A 17,748-nucleotide genomic window follows, 5' to 3' on the forward strand; every position below is an offset into this window, starting at 1 on the left:
ATAATTTAGATGTTTTCATTGTTGAGTAGTTTAAGTGTTAGGTGTTGATTTGATAGATTTTAAAGTTAGAAGTGAAAAAGGACTAAATAGTGAAGTTAATTATTGATTTTGAGCAATAGGGACTAAATTGTGAAAATTTTGAAATTTAAGGGGTAGAATTAAAAATAGTGAGCTAAATTTAACTTAGAGTGAAATTAGTATAAAAATTTGAGGTTAAATATAAGGATAAACATTAGTCTCGATTTAAGGACTAAAATTGAGGATTAAGCAAAATATGGTGTAAAATTTGAAATTAAATGAAATTTTAGTTGTGTATTATTATAATCTATTAAAATTATTATATCCCGTAGCAAACGTCGTCTGGAATCCTCGAGTAAGAAGGGGAAAGACAAGGTCGACGTCGAGTAGGTCGAGATATAAGATTTGTGTTTCTATAATTCTGAACTATTTAAAAATGTTGCTTTTATACATTGCATTATTTGGTAAGTATATATATAAGGTGAGTTATTCCTTTGAAACAATTTCATGAGATGTGAATTTGAATTGAATGATTATTAGTGACAAGGTATTAAATTGCATAGTTATAAAATAAAATATTGTATATTGTACATTGTATGAGATATTGGATTTGATATGAAAATGAGATAGTTGGAATCCACGTGTTTGAATCCGAGTCACGTTAGTAAAGGAAGTAAACAGTAAACTCGAGATAATGCCTTGAGGTGGTAATGATTTGAAAATGGCAATGCTATTGAATAGCAAGTGTGATAGAATGAAGTGAAATATAGAATGAAATGTGAATTGGGAACTAAAGTGGTGAATGGATATGTATTTAAGGAATGATGTTTAATTACGTATGAAATTAATTGAACTATGATTGAGATAATATTGCATAACATCATTTTTTATAACTTGAGCATGTAATTATATTGCATTTTACTTTTATGTTCAGATTATAGAAATACCACTGAGTTATACTCTGCATGCGATTTTGTTTCCCGTGCGTAGGTTAGGAACTTTCAGCTTATTGTCAACACAGCATCCAATAACGAATCCCAAGCTCAAGTGTGGTGATGTTTAAATTGTAATGGCATGTACCTAGGAAGTTTTTGTTTAAGGTTGTTTATAATGTGATAATATTTTGGTTTTCTAGTGAAATGATGATTATGTGTATATATGGTAGTGGTTGAGGCTATGTTGGTATAATAACTTATCTTTATGTTTTTGTATGTGTTACTTTAAAGTTTAGTAGCTTAAATAGCTAAAAGTTAGTCCAATTATGGAAAAATTTTGTATGAACGAAAGCTTTGAATGGTTGATGCTTGGCTAGTATGTTTGATGATATAGAATGTGGTACCAATGAGGGTACATTGGTTAGGCATATTAGATGATTGGTTTGGCTTATTTTGAGCATGTTAATTGTGTTTTGAATAGGTCAAATGGTTGGTAATTGAGTTTCTTAGTGTCCAAGTAAGTATGAATTGGTGAACTTGAGTTTTAAGGTACATTTAGGTACACATGGACTGGGACACGGTCTATCACATAGCTATGTGTCATACATGGGTGTGTGCCCTGGACGTGTTGTAAAACAATATAAGTGTAGTTCCCACACGAGCCAACACACGTGCTGGGGCACGACCGTGTATCTTAAGTCAGTGAGTTACACGGGTAGAGATAAGGGCTGGGACACGGTCGTGTGTTCCAACTTCGAAAGTCACACAGTCTGGGGCATTTCACACGGCCATATGACCACTGTTTTTCGGTATTTTTAAAATTTACCCTAAACTTCCAGAATTGTTTCAAATTAGCCCCTGTTTGTTTTTAAACTATTTTTAGGGTCCTGCAAACTTGTATTAAAGACTATAAGAGTATTTTTACTCTGATTTGGAATGAAATAGTTAACCTAAATTAGGTGAAGTAGGTCATTCTACTAATATTACCTAAAGTAAATTGGCAGAGTATAGACCAATACTCTGATGCTAATAATTGGAATAGTCTTGTTATTTATCCAAGTTCTAGCTTTCAAGAAGGGATAAATAGTGGTAAGAGTGTAGACAGTGGAAGACCAAGTCTAGCTTTGCATAGCATGATTCATTATTCTATTGTATAAAACACTATTATGAAAATATTTGATTGGCATGATCTTCCCCTATATAATATATTGTTTTTAATAGTTAGCTTACACCATGGATTATGTTGTTAATAAATGTTGTGATTGGTTAGTAACGCCCGTGAACCTAATCTAACGACGGAGAGGGGTTAGGGGTGTTACAAAAGTATGGAACTGAATGGATGATAAAAATACTAGTGATAACATTGGATGCATCTCTAGACTCACATCCTCTAACGATATAAACAAGGGTAGGTTGTCTAACCTCAGTTCAGTTTGCGCCAGTTACTATAGTATTTGTGGCCCTATTTTGACCTCAGCCCCTCAGAGGCATCCGACCCGTTCTCTGATTTTTGGTCAGAGTTTGTTCTAGCTTGCCTCGATGAGGATAATCTTTCACCATATTTTCTACCGACCCACACCTCAGGAAAACACCCAACTTTTTCTAGTACTTGCCTATATGGCACTTATTATAGTATGAATAGTTGGGAGTCCTACCCCCAGAATTAGTCATAGCAACCCCTTGCTACAATCTACCCTTTCTAGCTCATTTTATGGGATAAGTATTCGAGCTAGTCGAACCCAAATCTCTCTTAACTGAGACCATATTCTTTTCCCGTTGTCCGCGTTCCACCTATTTTATTTCCTCCAAGGTTTTTGGCTTTCTCCACTAGAATCTCAAACATCCGTTCCTAGTGTGGAGCAACCTGTATTTTGAGGTCGAATCACAACCCATTTTTGAACCTCACACACTTGTCTTGTTTCGGGTGACCATTCATTGGGCATAACAACTGAGCCTCATAAATTTAACCTCATATTTTGACACGGTCTTATTTGTTTGCTTTAGCTCAATAAACTCGAGTCTGGGGGCCTCTGCATACTTAGTGCCCATATATTTCATTTGAAAGGCCTCTTGGAAGTATTCAGAGGTTATACGTTCAGCCTGCGTGCCCCTTACCACATGCTACCACCAACAATAGGCATTTTCCCTTATCCATCGTTGGAATAGGATTACGGAGCATTACCGGAGTTTACATTTCAGAACTATAAAATTTTTTAAAACATTTAATTCATATAATCAATCACAACAAAACCAATCAATAGCATACATATTGTCCCTTGTACGAGCCCTCGTGGCCCTAAAAACACATTAGAAACGAATCAGGACTAAATCAGAAACATCTAGAAATTTTAGGGAAAAGATGAAAATTTACAAACTGCAGGGGTCACATAGCTGTGTGGCCCGCCATGTGACTCACACGGCCAAGAGACACGTCCGTGTCTTAGGCCGTGTAGGCATTCAAAATAGAGACACACTGCAGTGTCCGTGCCCATGTAACTCACTGACTTGGGTCACACGGCCAATGCACACGCCTGTGTGCCAGGCCATGTACCCTTCAAAATAACCTCACACACCCGTGTGCCAAGCCGTATGATAGGCCATGTAAAACCTGACTTAAAAAATTTTGAAAACTACAGGGGACACATGGCTAAGACAAACGCCCGTGTCTTTGCCCGTGTTGACGAAAATTGGCCATTTTACAAGCCATTTTTCTCACCCTTTTCAACATGTACCTATAATCCCTTTTGCACATATACATAAGCCCTCAAAAGGCACCAAAATCATGCATAATCAAGCCAAACACAAATGATATAATAACATCCAACAAATATGCCCAAAGGCACCTCAAATGACAACATTAAAACATGTATAACCATGTACTCAATTTGGCCCAAATAATTAATTAACTTCTAACTAAGTTTGCATCATTACATACCATTGAATTTACTTACCAAACATACCAAATGGTAATAGGTATACCATTCAACCACTAGCATCAATAGTAATATAATTCATTCATAACAAAGTACCAATTCACCATATTTACATATGCCACAAGACATTTACAATATGTATATTTAGACTTTCTTTTCATCTTCCATCATTCAAACATAGAAAACCAAACATTCACCATTTTAAGGCTAATATTTACGTGCCAAAACTAAATTCATTGCACTACCAAAATGCCATAAGTCAAGCAAAACCAAACGACCATATCAACAACCAAAACTCATATGTCAACATTAGCCAAAATACCTATACATGCCATTATAATCTTAACCAAGACATCAAAATCTACCGATATAATCGCTAGGTAGTGTGATTAATCTCTGACGAGCTTCCAACCCTATCGAGCTTCCGATAGTCTAAAAATTAAATAAAAAAATAACTACTTAAGCAATGAATGATTAGTAAGCTCGTATAAACTGTAATTAAATCAATCCATTTCCAACATGAAATTTATACATATCAAGAATAATCATATACCGATACCACACGATTCATGAAACCAAATCCAATAACTCCCAAATTGAATAATTCCACAGCATCACTTATACCTATCATCCTTAACAAAGTAGGATTTTATAAAGGCTTTAAATCTCTTTCATTTTCTTCCTTTTGTTTGCATGTCATTACTTTCCATTACATTTACTTTCTTTATCTTAAATAACATCATCAATTAAACTCATCATTCCCTTTTTCATCACTCATTTCATATGTATAATACATAAGACACAAGTATATCATCAACCATAGCCACAAGCTACTGCATTTAAACATAGCCCTTTTCGAATTAATCACATGATAAGCCATTTCATAAGAAATTGCATAATTTAAACCTTACCACTTTTTCATGAGTACAAACATATTTTTATTTATGCACTTACCATTCCAATGCAACTTATAAGTAAACAGAATACCATTCAACCAATAGCTTGACACTTGCCTAAGCACCAAACAACAACACATGTTAGCATACTTGAACACCTTTCATATAAATTCAACTTTGATAACCTTATTTTCTCAACATGTCACACTTGAGTTTATTACTCATCTCAGCTTACATAATTACCATGTATCAACACATCAAAGATATTCATATGTATACATGTCATGATACATATCATTATCTTACCATTTCATCTTATATGTATATCATCCATTTCAATATATCATGTCCATAATTTCCATATATTTCATGTATATACCTGTATTGGTTCGTATCGAACTCATATCATCTCGTAACAGAACATTTCCCGTTGAACCACTGGAATAATATCAGATACATGGAAATCTCACACACTAAGTGCCAACATGTGGTCGAAGCCACTACTATCACATATATCATATCAGTGCTCTCTTTCGAGCCATATATGGGTCTACTCACATAAGATGTCAGTCAGGACGTAGCTACACGGTGCTGCTCACACAAGCTGTCAAGTAACCGCAACACATGCTAGAAACTCAGCCACCGGTAGGACGTTCAAGACCAGAACCTAAAACACGGTAACTCCTAATGACATGTCATTTGTATCCTAAATATTCTTAAGGTTCAAACGGGACTCGACAGTCATCGTGCGTCGTTGAATTTTTCTCGTTTCATTATAAGCTAAATTGTATAATAACATATATATATCGATTAATTTTCAATAAAATTCATATAATAACATTAAATTTAATCAATACTATACATAGTATAGTTCATACGAACTTATCTAGCTAAATTGTAGAAATACCAAAGTTGAAGGGCATTTTGGTAATTTTTCCATTTTCCTCGGTTTTCCACCCGATCTTAATCTAAATTAATAATTTCATTCAATATATTAATTTAGACAATAAAAAAATTCTTTTCATATAATTTTTTCATTTTTGAATTTTTTGCAAAATTGGCCCTAAAGTTTTACTTTTATTCAATTTAGTCCCTAAGACCAAAACATGCAAATTAACCATTTTTCCCCAGAATTGAGCTTAGCTAAATGTTCCTGGTATAAAAAATAGCCCATTTACGCAACAATTTCACATTAAATCTTTGTACTTTTATTAATTTAACAAATTAATCCCTAATAAAAAAATTCATCAAAATCACATAACAAAATACTTTTAAATATAAATCAACATTCCAAATTCATCATCTAACATCAAAACTCACAAAATTCATCAATGGAAACATTAAAAATCTTTAACAGTTTCAAAATTGAAGGTACAAGCTACCTGGACCTAGTTGCAACGATCTCAAAAACATAAAAATCATTAAAAATGGGACGAAAAATACTCACATGAAAGCAAAAATAGGGATGGCCAAACAAAGCTTCATCCATGACTTCTTTTTGTTTGAAATTTCGATTGAGGAAGAAAAAATAAAGATGAAAGCCTTATGTTTTCTTTTTTTATTCATTTAATACCTATTTACCAAATTAACCTTACCTAACCTTAAAAATTACACTAATGCCAAGCCAGGCACATCCACTATCTCATTTAATGGTCTAATTACCATGTAAGGGCTTCCACTTTAAAGTTCTATAGCTATTTAATACCTTTAGCTATTAGAACTCAACTTTTGCACTTTACGCGATTTAGTTTTTTTTATCAAATTGAGCAAGTAATTAGTAAAATTTCTTAACAAAATTATTATACGGTAATACTATCATGCTGTAAAGCATAAAATAATAAGAAAATAAATTTTTTGACCTCGTATTTCTGATCCTAAAACCACTATTTCGATTTCACTAAAAAATGGGCTATTACATTTGAAGTACAATGTAAATCCTCAAGAATCCTTTCCGTTGAATTCATCCAGTGCTCAACCACAATAGGAGTCGTTTCAACAACATCTTTGAATGTTTCCACCCCATTTGATCAGAGCCTCTCCATAACAGATCCACGACTCCTCAATCCAGTTTGGGTTCCAGCAATCCTTTGCAGAACCCTCAGCATTGCCTATGTCACTGTGTCGTCCTCATTCTTATAGCTTCCACCATCATTTGTGGTAGAATTCTCAATGTACACCTCCTTAGTGATCAGGTTTTCTTCCTAAACAATTGGTGGCGGATCTACCATAAATCGACATGGAAAATTAGGTTTTTTCAACACACTTAAGGAACTTTTTCTTAAGCAAAATAGAGTTTTTAGCATAGTTTTTCATTATTTTAGTATTTTTGGATAATAAGTGAAAATGTCTTTAGTTTTCTACTTTTTACCCAAATTGGCCCTAGTGATATTTGGAGGCCTAATGTGTGTTTGAGTGCTATAGGGACATGTCGGAGGTTGAAAATGAATGAGAATGGTACTGAGGGCAGGGGTTTCAAGATATCCAACCCTTTGAATCGTGACATCCTAGACAGTATAGAAGACCAAGGATTCCCTTCAATGGTATCACGATATCCCCTTAGGTATCGCGATGTCCACCCTCGAGGAAAACCCTGAGTTTCAACACTACTTGAGATATTGCAATATCCTCTTCGGGGTATCACAATATCACCTTCGTCAATAGGACAAACTTGTACAAAAAGGGCAACATTTGTCTACTTGACCCACCAATCATACAAGGCACATGTAGAGGAATTTTTGGCATCCAAAAGTCATAGAATACACTTTAAAATAACCAAAAATTGCCGAGGAGAGACACACACACACATTAGCTTAGTTTAGGTTTAGTTTTCTCTACACTTTTTCTAGGGTTTTTATTTTTCTCTTTTTCTACCTTAGATTAGAGTTTATTTTTCTGCAGTTACTTCTTGTTCTTCTTGTTCTTTATGTTAGTTAAGTTAGTTAGCACTGTAACTAAGGTTTATTTACATTTCTAGTCTTTGTTTTTTGCTTTCAAGACTATCTAAGCTTTAGTTTAATGTATTTTAATTTATTTTACTTTAAATCTGTCAAAGCTTGTTCCTTTTATGTTTCTTACTTTAGATTTCTTTGTTAAATGCTTTTGGTTTCATGATCTTTAAGTTTTCTTACATAAAAATATCAATTTTTATATTTTTCTCAAGTTTTACTTTCATAACTGCCTTGTTTTCCATTACTATGTTTATTTTCTTTACTTTGAGCATGTGTAGCTAAACCTTTAAAGAGATTGGTTGACGGAGATGTGGATAAACTAAAGTCTTTGGACAAAAGACTAAATCGTAACAAATTGGACTAATTTGAATAGAACTAAGAACTTAGGTAGTGACGCCCCTAAGGGAATATTAAGATAGAGTGATACCGAAAGGCAATCTTGTTGTGCACCTCTTCGTTAGTTCTGGATTAATTGGTGAGGTCGGAAGATAAGCCAGACCTAATTTGTCTAAATCGATAAAATTGAGATCGGAAGATAAAATATAGCAACTTAGTAATTTAAGTGATTTATGTTCCAAGTCTAAAATTTTGTAAACCACATCAAAGTCAACCAACCTCTATTAGTTATTTGCTAGATAGTGCCTTTAGTTTTCATTTCTTGCAATTTAGTCCTTAGGGTATAATATTTAATTTTCTTGCAAAAATCATCTTTTATGGGCTGTCGTAGTATAAAATCTGTTAGTAGCCACTTAAACTCTATTGTGTATGCTAGTTATTGCTCAATCGCCTATCCCTTTGGGTTCATTTCTTGGAATACTTCGGTGTTTCATTGTAACACTATAAAAATTACAACTGACCTATACGCTTGAAGTAAAACTGGGCTTTAAAAATTAGTATATAGATTTAGTGTTTTAATGCGTATGCGCCCAGCTAGTCAGTGGCTCTATAGGTGCATCCTTGCGCGGCCTACCCCTACCACGTCTATCTTGGGTGTTCATAATGTTCTAACAGAAGTTTTAAAATCTAAAGTATATCTACAGTTTTCAAAAAAAAGTTCAAACGTTGGCTATTTCCTAAATGTTTACAGTCTATAGTTCATGTAAAGTCTCAAAAGTAACAGTAACTACAATAGGACCGACATCAGAGTCTCAGATTCAATTTCCTGCAAAAAAGTAATTTTTTTTCAAAAGCTTGTGGCATGGTTTTACCTAAAGTACCCATTTAATGCATTCACGCAGATTCACTCAAATTTCCACAGTTCGAGCTTAAAAAACCTAGGCTTTGATACCACCAAATGTAACCTCCCCAACCTGGCTTAGATGTTAGGCCTAAATTTAGAAGAGTACATCGGCCACCAAAATGGCCCAGTAAGCTATCACGGTTGTAATAGCTCGCTCGGCGGAGACTTAGTATTATGTTACTATTTGAGTAAGTAAAGTAATTTTTTTGGCTAAGTAGAGTACTCTGTGTGATTCGCCATTTGGCAAAGTCCTAGTTTTGGCAAAGACTGAGGTTTGGTAGACTCTTTTGTTAAGTATCTGCCCACCCCAAATGTTTTGGCAAACTCATTATGTTCGCAATTGTTATAAGTTTGTTTTATTTAATGCCTTATGATTTAATTAGCTATGTTGTAATTTAGTCGAGACTTAGTTAGAACCAAACTAGAATATTGTAGATAATCTGACCTAAAACTTGTTAAGTGTGTTTAATCATGAAAATCAAGGTTGTTAATAGAATTATCTGATTTTTTCCACTAAACCTTGTCTCCAATGCATGAATATATAATGATAGTGTTGGCTATCATGAATTACCTTTACATCTTCTTCTTCCTTGAATTTCGCTGTAATTTTCTGAGAAAAACTTAGTGTAGAGAGTTTCATCGAAGAGGGTTTATAAAGTTTAGATAACACCTACATTTGTACCAACTTATTGGTAATTTTTTAGGAACCCTTAGATTATTATCGAAGCAATTCACGTGTTTAACAAACTGTATGCATAGACATTAGAATTGTTCGTGAGGAAAGAAACTTCTCGATTCTAGATTATGTGACACTGATTCTTGTATCCACAATAATTTTTAATAGATTAATGATCTAATAAGAATAATTATCTTTGTTTTAGCTTAAGAAACTAACGAGGGTCTCAATGACAAGGGTAAAGGACCTGTTATGTAGATCTATACTAGAGTTTTTGGTGAGTTCCTTTTGAATTCCATGTGTTGTAGATTCCACTATATATAAATTGTGTAAGGTAAGTAATCTCTCCCACTAATGTACGAATGGTATATGTATGAATAATAATAATCCAGTGTCAACAGTATGAGTTTAGGGTTTAGAATTTAAGGATATACTACCGATTTTGGAAGGATGGGTAGTCATCCTCGAAGAGTCCATAAGGGACATCAAGGAAAGGCTCGAGGAAGTCGAAGGGGGACTCACCGATAGGTTGCAATCAATGAAAAAGTAGCTCAGGGACTATGCGTAGGAGTCTCTCAGTTTCGTTCAAAACAAGATGACCAGAATAGATGATGCACTTGAGGCTATGATGGCGACCTTGAAAGAGGAGATTGTTGAGCTAAAGGGTGAACTTATAATCTACAAGGCTTATTTAGGTAATGGAGGGTTAATTGCAACACCTAAACCTAGTGTGGATGTTCCCAAGCCCAAAAAATTTAAGGGGACAAGTTTCGCAAGAGATGTGGATAATTTTCTGTGGGGAATAGAGCAATACTTCCATGCCAAAGGCATCATGGATGATACTACTAAGGTAAATACTACTATGTATTTTACTGACATTGCTTTGTTGTGGTGGCACCGTAGGTCTATAGATGTGAGACATGGTGGGACTGAAATTAGGACTTGGGAGGAGTTCCAAAGGGAGTTCAAAGTAAAATTTTACCCAGAGTATGTCGAGGACGAGTCTTGGAAAAAGTTACATCGACTTACGTAACAAGGCGCAGTTAGGGAGTATATGCTGGAGTTTAGTGAACTCATGCTTCATATATCATATATGGGCAAAAAAGAGGCATTCTTTTCCTTTATGGATAGATTGAAACCACGGGTGAAACAAGAGTTTCAACATCAAGGGGTTCAAAAGCTTACAAAAGACAAGACTGTAAGAAAATCTTTTGTCGAGTAATGGTGGGGGACATAAAGACAGGTTTGCTAAGAATGGTGATGGTAAGTGTAAAAATCTGGGGGAAAAGAAGAAGAGTCAGTGTTTAGCTTGCTTCCATTGTGATAGTCCACATATGGTGAGGGACTGTTCGAAGAAGGCCGCACTTTCTGCCATAGAAGGTGATGATAAGGCAACCAAGAATCTTGGTTCGATATTGGGTGGTGTCCAAGACAAGTCGAGCCATAGGCTGATGTTCGTAGACATCAATGTGGCAGAAAATTGAATGCACTTGTTGACACAAGTGCGTTAGATTTTTTCATGTCCAAAGAGACTGCTCATGATCTTGGGCTCAAAATTGAGAAGGAATCGGGTTGGATCAATGCATCAATTTGAAAAGCTTTGAGATAGAGGGTGTAAAGAAAGGAGTGGAACTCTAACTTGGCGGTTGGACCGATAAAGACACCATTAAGGTAATACCACTTGATGACTTTGACTTTGTGGTAAAGTTTTTTTTACTAGATTAATGTGGATATTTTTCCTTCTAGCAATTACATGGTGATCTCGAAACCGAACCATCAAAGTATAGTACAAATAAAAAAAATAAGGTATGGAAGGAAAGACCCTATCTACAATCCAATTTTCTAAAGGAGTACTTAGAGATGAAGTCTCATATTTAGCCATCTTGAAGGCCGATGAAGTCCTTAAGTCAATTGGTGAGATTCCAAACGAGGTGGGACAGTTGTTGCAGTCTTTTTGAGATGTGATATTTGTCGAGTTGCCCAAGAAACTACCACCAAGAGAGAGGTGGATCATAAGGTTAAGCTACTGCCCAACATAAAGCTGTAGGCTAGATCTCTATATCGTATGTCTTCGTCAAAATTAGAAGAGTTACAAAAATAACTAAAGGAGCTTTTAGAAGTGGGATTTATTAGGCCATCTAAATTTCCATTCAGTGTGCGAGTGTTGTTTCAAAAGAAGCATGGTGGGTCGTTGAGGATGTGTGTCGATTATCGGGCCTTAAAAAAATCATTGTGAAGAACATGTACCAATTCCTCTTATTGTAGATTTGTTTGATCATCTTGGTAGTGCGAGATGGTTTACTAAGTTAGATTTGAGATTGAGGTACCATCAAATTGGAATAGCCGAGGGGATAAGCCAAAGACAACTTGTGTCCATGGGAGATTTATGGACTAAGTTAGATTTGAGATGGTTTACTAAGTTAGATTTATGGACTTTATTATTGGTTTGCCTAAGTCTGATGGGTTTGTTAGTATTTTTGTTGTGGTGGATAGGTTTTCCAATTATGGAACATTCATTCCAACAACCAAGAAGTGTCTTGTTGATGAGGCAACTCGTTTGTTCGTTAGACATGTGGTGAAATCTTGGGGAGTGCCACAGTCTATCACCACTGATCGAGATGGGCGATTTACAGGTCGATTCTGGACGGAGTTGTTCAAGTTGATAGGCTCAGGCTTAAACTTTTCCACTAGCATACATTTGTAAATCAATGGGCAAATTGAAAGAATATTTGGAGACGTATCTTCAGTACTATGTGGGTGCCACATAAAAGAATTGGCCAAAATTATTGAATGTGGCCCAATTTTATACAACTTGCAACGAAGTGGGGCTACGAATGAAAGTCCCTTTGAAATAGTGACGGGGTAGTAGCCACTCACACCCAATGTTGTTGTGACCCGTTATATAGGACCAAATCCAACAACTTATCATTTTGCGAAGGATTGGCAAGAGTAGAATGACTTAGCCAAAGCTTATATGCACAAGGCAAGTAAGCGAAACAAGAAGTGGGCTGATCATAATCATAAGGCTGTGGAATTTCAGGTTGGTGATTTAGTCCTTGTGAAGTTATATTTGATTTTGCGCCACAATGGCTTGCACAAGGGGCTTGTGTGGCAGTATAAGGGCCCATTCCAAGTTGTAAAGAAGGTAGGCAAGGTGGCCTACAAACTTGAGTTGCCACCAAAACTTAAGGCTCACCCGGTATTCCATGTCAGTGTGCTTAAGCCATTTAATGAGGATCCAAATCGAGGCAAGTCTGAAAGAGCACCAATGGGGGTGAAGGTCTTCTATAATTGTGAATTTGAAAGCATCGAGGCAGACTGTGTGATTAGACAAAACTGCTATAGGCCACGACATTAATACTTAGTTTCGTGGAAGGGACCTCCCAACAATGGAGCAAGTTGGGAACCTGCTGAGGCCTTATGGCAGTTCAAATACAAGATAGACTAGTTCAATGCAAAGGACACGACGAAAGTGTTGCTAGAATAAGTGAGGGAGAATGTCATGGGTTCTGTATGAGAGCCCACAACCATTACATAATTATATGATCCTATTTATTTATGTGTTTTAACCTGTATCGTTGATTTTGGGGGTGCTCAACTATAAATAGAGGTCTCTCCTCCTCATTGTAATTCATTCATTGAGTAATAGAATTCCTTAAAGCATTCACTCAAACATTATCTCTTGTGTTCTTGCTTTTTTGTGGCTTTATTCATCTTTCGAGTTCCTTCAGCTTTTGTGTTGCTTTCGTCTTACTTTTCGTTGGTGCCTTGGAGGAATTCTATTTGAATCCTCAATTGTTGAGAGTTAGGCTGACTTAGGCGTTTCTGTAACGAATTAGGCTGACTTAGGCATTTCTGTAACGAAAAATTGCCTAAGGCCACATAGATTGTGAGGCTAAAGTTCTAGCCCCGTGACATCAGTACCGTCAGTTTGTGATATTTGAGATCTGATTTATGGTGATAGAGAAAAAGTGATGTTTGTGATACCTCTAGTAGGACAATGATATTGCAAATTGGACTGGAAAATCACGAGAAAACATGTTATTCTGAATAAAAACGATATTAGGAGTTAAGAGGGAGTATTTATATGAATAAAACTATGTGATATTCTTTTGATTCCAAATTCTGGGTACAAGGCTGGCATAAGGATGGGTTGTACATGTCGTTTTTAGTTGGCGAATAGTAATTGTGCTTGTGTTGTGTAAATAGGCATATTAAGCCGACCTGTGTCTTATGAACGCCGTTGGGTGTATTATGATATTACCATGTAAACCCTTCTGAAAGGTTTGGTATTATATTAAGCATTAATTGTAAGATTTATATTACACTCATTTAAGTTTGGGAACTCACTAAGTTCATATGAACTTACTCTGTTATCTTTTCCCTCTCTAGCGTGCTGACTAAAGGAAGGACTTTTTGTTGAATGGACTACACCAGAGAATTGTTGTTATTGTTAGCCATCTGTTTAGTTTTGCATATGCATGACCGTTTGGGGTGGCGTGTAATTGTATTTTGGAACCAACGTATATAACGATCTACTATTTTGTCAAGATCCGTTTCATAAGAATCTTTATAATTTTTAATCTTTAGATTTAATCTAATATATTTTGTTCCATGAGATTTCCTGTTTTCACCTATACGCCCAACAGATTTAATATTATTTTAACTACCAATAATGTACATCGAAACTTTTGAAAAGTGATAGTCTATCATACATTTATACTCATAACCTATAAAGTTTTACAAAGTTTCCATAGACTGATTTGTCCCAAAATTATTTTGTTAAATTCTTTGAATTTAGGTTGTGGCACATCATACTCGGATCCAATTATTAATCTGGATAAGGTGTGTTACAGTAGTTTTTAAAACAATCATATTAAAACATTTGTTTATTTTAGAAGAAAACTTAGTCTATTCTAAGGAAACTCATGAGCCATCAAAAACTTATGTCGATTAACCTTCCTATGTAATGATGACTACATAAAAAACTTAGTTAATAACTAATTTTTTATTACTAAAAATTATTTATAATTTAGAAGCGGAAAAATGATATTTATTTAATTTTAATAAAATCTATGTTTCATACATAATTAATTAAAACCCATGTTTCAACGTTTAAAAAAAAAGATTAAATGTCATACATGCTATAATAAAAGAAAACCCGAATCCTAAGTCTCATGTCACAATTCAAGAATAAAGCATTACAGTTTCAAAATCATAAAATCATAAAATAATAAACCTAAAGTATTTAATAAAACAAAATCGAGTTGAGACCCTCTGGATGTCGTGTTCGTGTCTTAACCTGATGGGTTATTTGTAGAGATGGAAATAAAAGGGAAATGAGGTATGAAGCTCAGTGTGGGTTCTATCACAAGAAAATCAGTGAAGAAAAATAAACCAAACATACATTATAAAAATTTTCAGTACAATAATAATCATATAGTATAGTGAAAATTGATAGTTCGTTCGAGAATGCTTATGCGTGATGATGCAAAGCATTTGCAATTTAACAAAAAAGAAAAGGTCCAACCCTACTGCTGCACTCCATAGTAAGAGTTCCTCAAAACTCTTTTAATCTGGACACTCCAATTTGTGGTTAAACCACCAGTGTTGCAGGTTAATACGTTATTAGTAGCTTGAATACACAACGGGTTTGCAGATAAAAGCTACCAGTAAATTTGTGGATAAATCACTAGTGTTTGCAGGTTAATACGCTTCCAGTAGGTTGGGAATACACAACATGTTTACAGATAAAAGTTGCCTGTAAATTTGTGGATAAATCACTGGTGTTTGCAAATAAACTGCCAGTACTTCCTCCTTTCAATCGTCCCACCCATGCAATGCATTATGGCATGCTAATAACAGTATAGTACAGAAGTAGTAGACATGCTTATTATGTAATCAGATTAACAATAGTAGTAGACATGTATGCCATATATTAAGTTTATCAGTAACAGTAGTCATGCTGATCATGCAATTGGAAACACAATGGTATGAGTAACAGTACAATATATTAGTAATCCAATGACAGTAAAAATGTACCAATCACATATCATGCATATAGAATAGCAACTTAGTTAATCAAATCATGGGTTCTAACATTATTCATAATATCTGGGACTCAATTGACTGAGATCAAACACTAAAAATAGTTCGGGGACTATTCAGGGACTAAACTGAACAATTATAAAATTCTAGGTAAAATTGTAAAACAGAGGACACACGACCATGTGGTCAGGCCGTGTGCCATGCAATGAGCCGTGTGGAGGGGTTACATGACCGTGTGCCCAGGCCGTGCAACAGATTGTGGCCGTGTGGAAATTGTAAAATTAAGCTACAAGGGAGACACAACCGTGTGAGATTCGAACTAGCCTAGGGTTTCAGAGGCACATGACTGTGCTAGGGGCTGTGTGGTTCGCAAACCCATGTGGCCCTATTCCTAAACATTGTTAGCCCTAATTTGATTATAAAATAACACACACCTTTCACCAAGAGTTTGGTCGACGTTCCTCATGATCAAATCTGATCCTACGCACCTAAAACAAGTTTTTCAAGGAACATATTTGCACAAATTAACATTGGGTATCAAGATTTAACAAGATTAACGGAGTTCTTTGCAAGATTTGTAAAGATTGTTTAATCGATCTTATGATTTGCGTGGATAGAAATTCTATAAAAATCTAAGTTTAAACACCAGGATTGAGATGTTCTTACTGATTCTTTGACACTATTTTGAAACTCTGACAATTTCAAAAAATTAATCACGAATTAGTTAAATCAAACTTTTACAATCTCAAAAACATAAAATTTATAAGAAATGGACTAGAAAACACTCACCATACAACGGTATAAGTCTAATTTCGGCCAAAAAGATTAATGGAAGAAGGTGATAACTTTCTTTTTTTTCTTTCTTTTAATTATTATGATATAACACATATTTTATTTACTTTAAATTATAATTATAATTTCATTTAATAAAATTTTAAACATGCAAAGCCATTAACCGTCCACTATCTTCTAAAGTGGCTAATTGCCATTTTAACCTTTGGTTTAATCACTATTTTAGTCTTTTAGAAATTAAAATCTCTAGCGATTAACTTTTATCACTTTTAATATTTAGTCATTGTACTATAATTAACCACTAATTTGGAAAATTTACTGTCCAACATTCAATTCATCTATATAATAACTCTGCAAATATTTAATAAAAAATACCTAAAACTCTGTTTACAAAAACGATGTCCTGATACATCAATTTTCAACACCACTAACTTTAGAGTTAGAACACTTGTAACTTAACTACCTATCCAGTTAACAAATTTTTTAGACCAAAATTCAATATAATATTCTAATTAACTCGTAAATATTAATTAATAATATTTACGGACTCGATTATCAGAGAACAGGATTCTAAAACCACCATTTTCAACACCACTGAAAAACAGACTATTACAAATACCTCCTATTGTGTCTTTGTTTGTCTTTTCTTTGTGTTCCTCTTGTCTCACCTTGGTTTCCCATCTCTGAGTCATTTTAATTCGTTAATGTTACTGGCAATTGGTAAAATTAAAGACTTATCATCTGATTTAGCTTTCCGGGTTGTAATAGAAGAAGCTATTTTTTTAGGGTTATATATATGTAATGATATCTTATGGTGGTATACTATTCTCCTGGATTTGGAATATAGTTTTGTATTCGTCAATTTGAACAATACAAGTAGTGAAAAAGACAACCAATCCATGCTTAGTTGAATGGAGTGAGGATGCTAATGTTGATGTCAGGTTTGTCGCCAGCCAAGCACTAACGGGTACCAACAACACAAGGCGGTGTCCTATTTAAGTCACCTAGCTTTTACAACCACAATGGCTATGCAAATGAACCTTGGGGTCACAAAGATGAAAACAAATTGAAATAAGTGACATGTTACATTCCAAAAACCGTATTAGTAGAATTGCGTATTAGGTTGTGCGATCGAGAAAAAAATTGGGTTTCATATCATATAAATGAAGATAGGATAAAATAATTAACTAAATAATAATGGTAATAATAAAATAATTGGATTATTGGTATAGATTAGCAGAGACTAAATGGAAATAGTGGTT

The sequence above is a fragment of the Gossypium raimondii genome, chromosome 13 (genome assembly GCF_025698545.1).
Source record: "Gossypium raimondii isolate GPD5lz chromosome 13, ASM2569854v1, whole genome shotgun sequence".
Lineage (NCBI taxonomy): Eukaryota > Viridiplantae > Streptophyta > Magnoliopsida > Malvales > Malvaceae > Gossypium > Gossypium raimondii.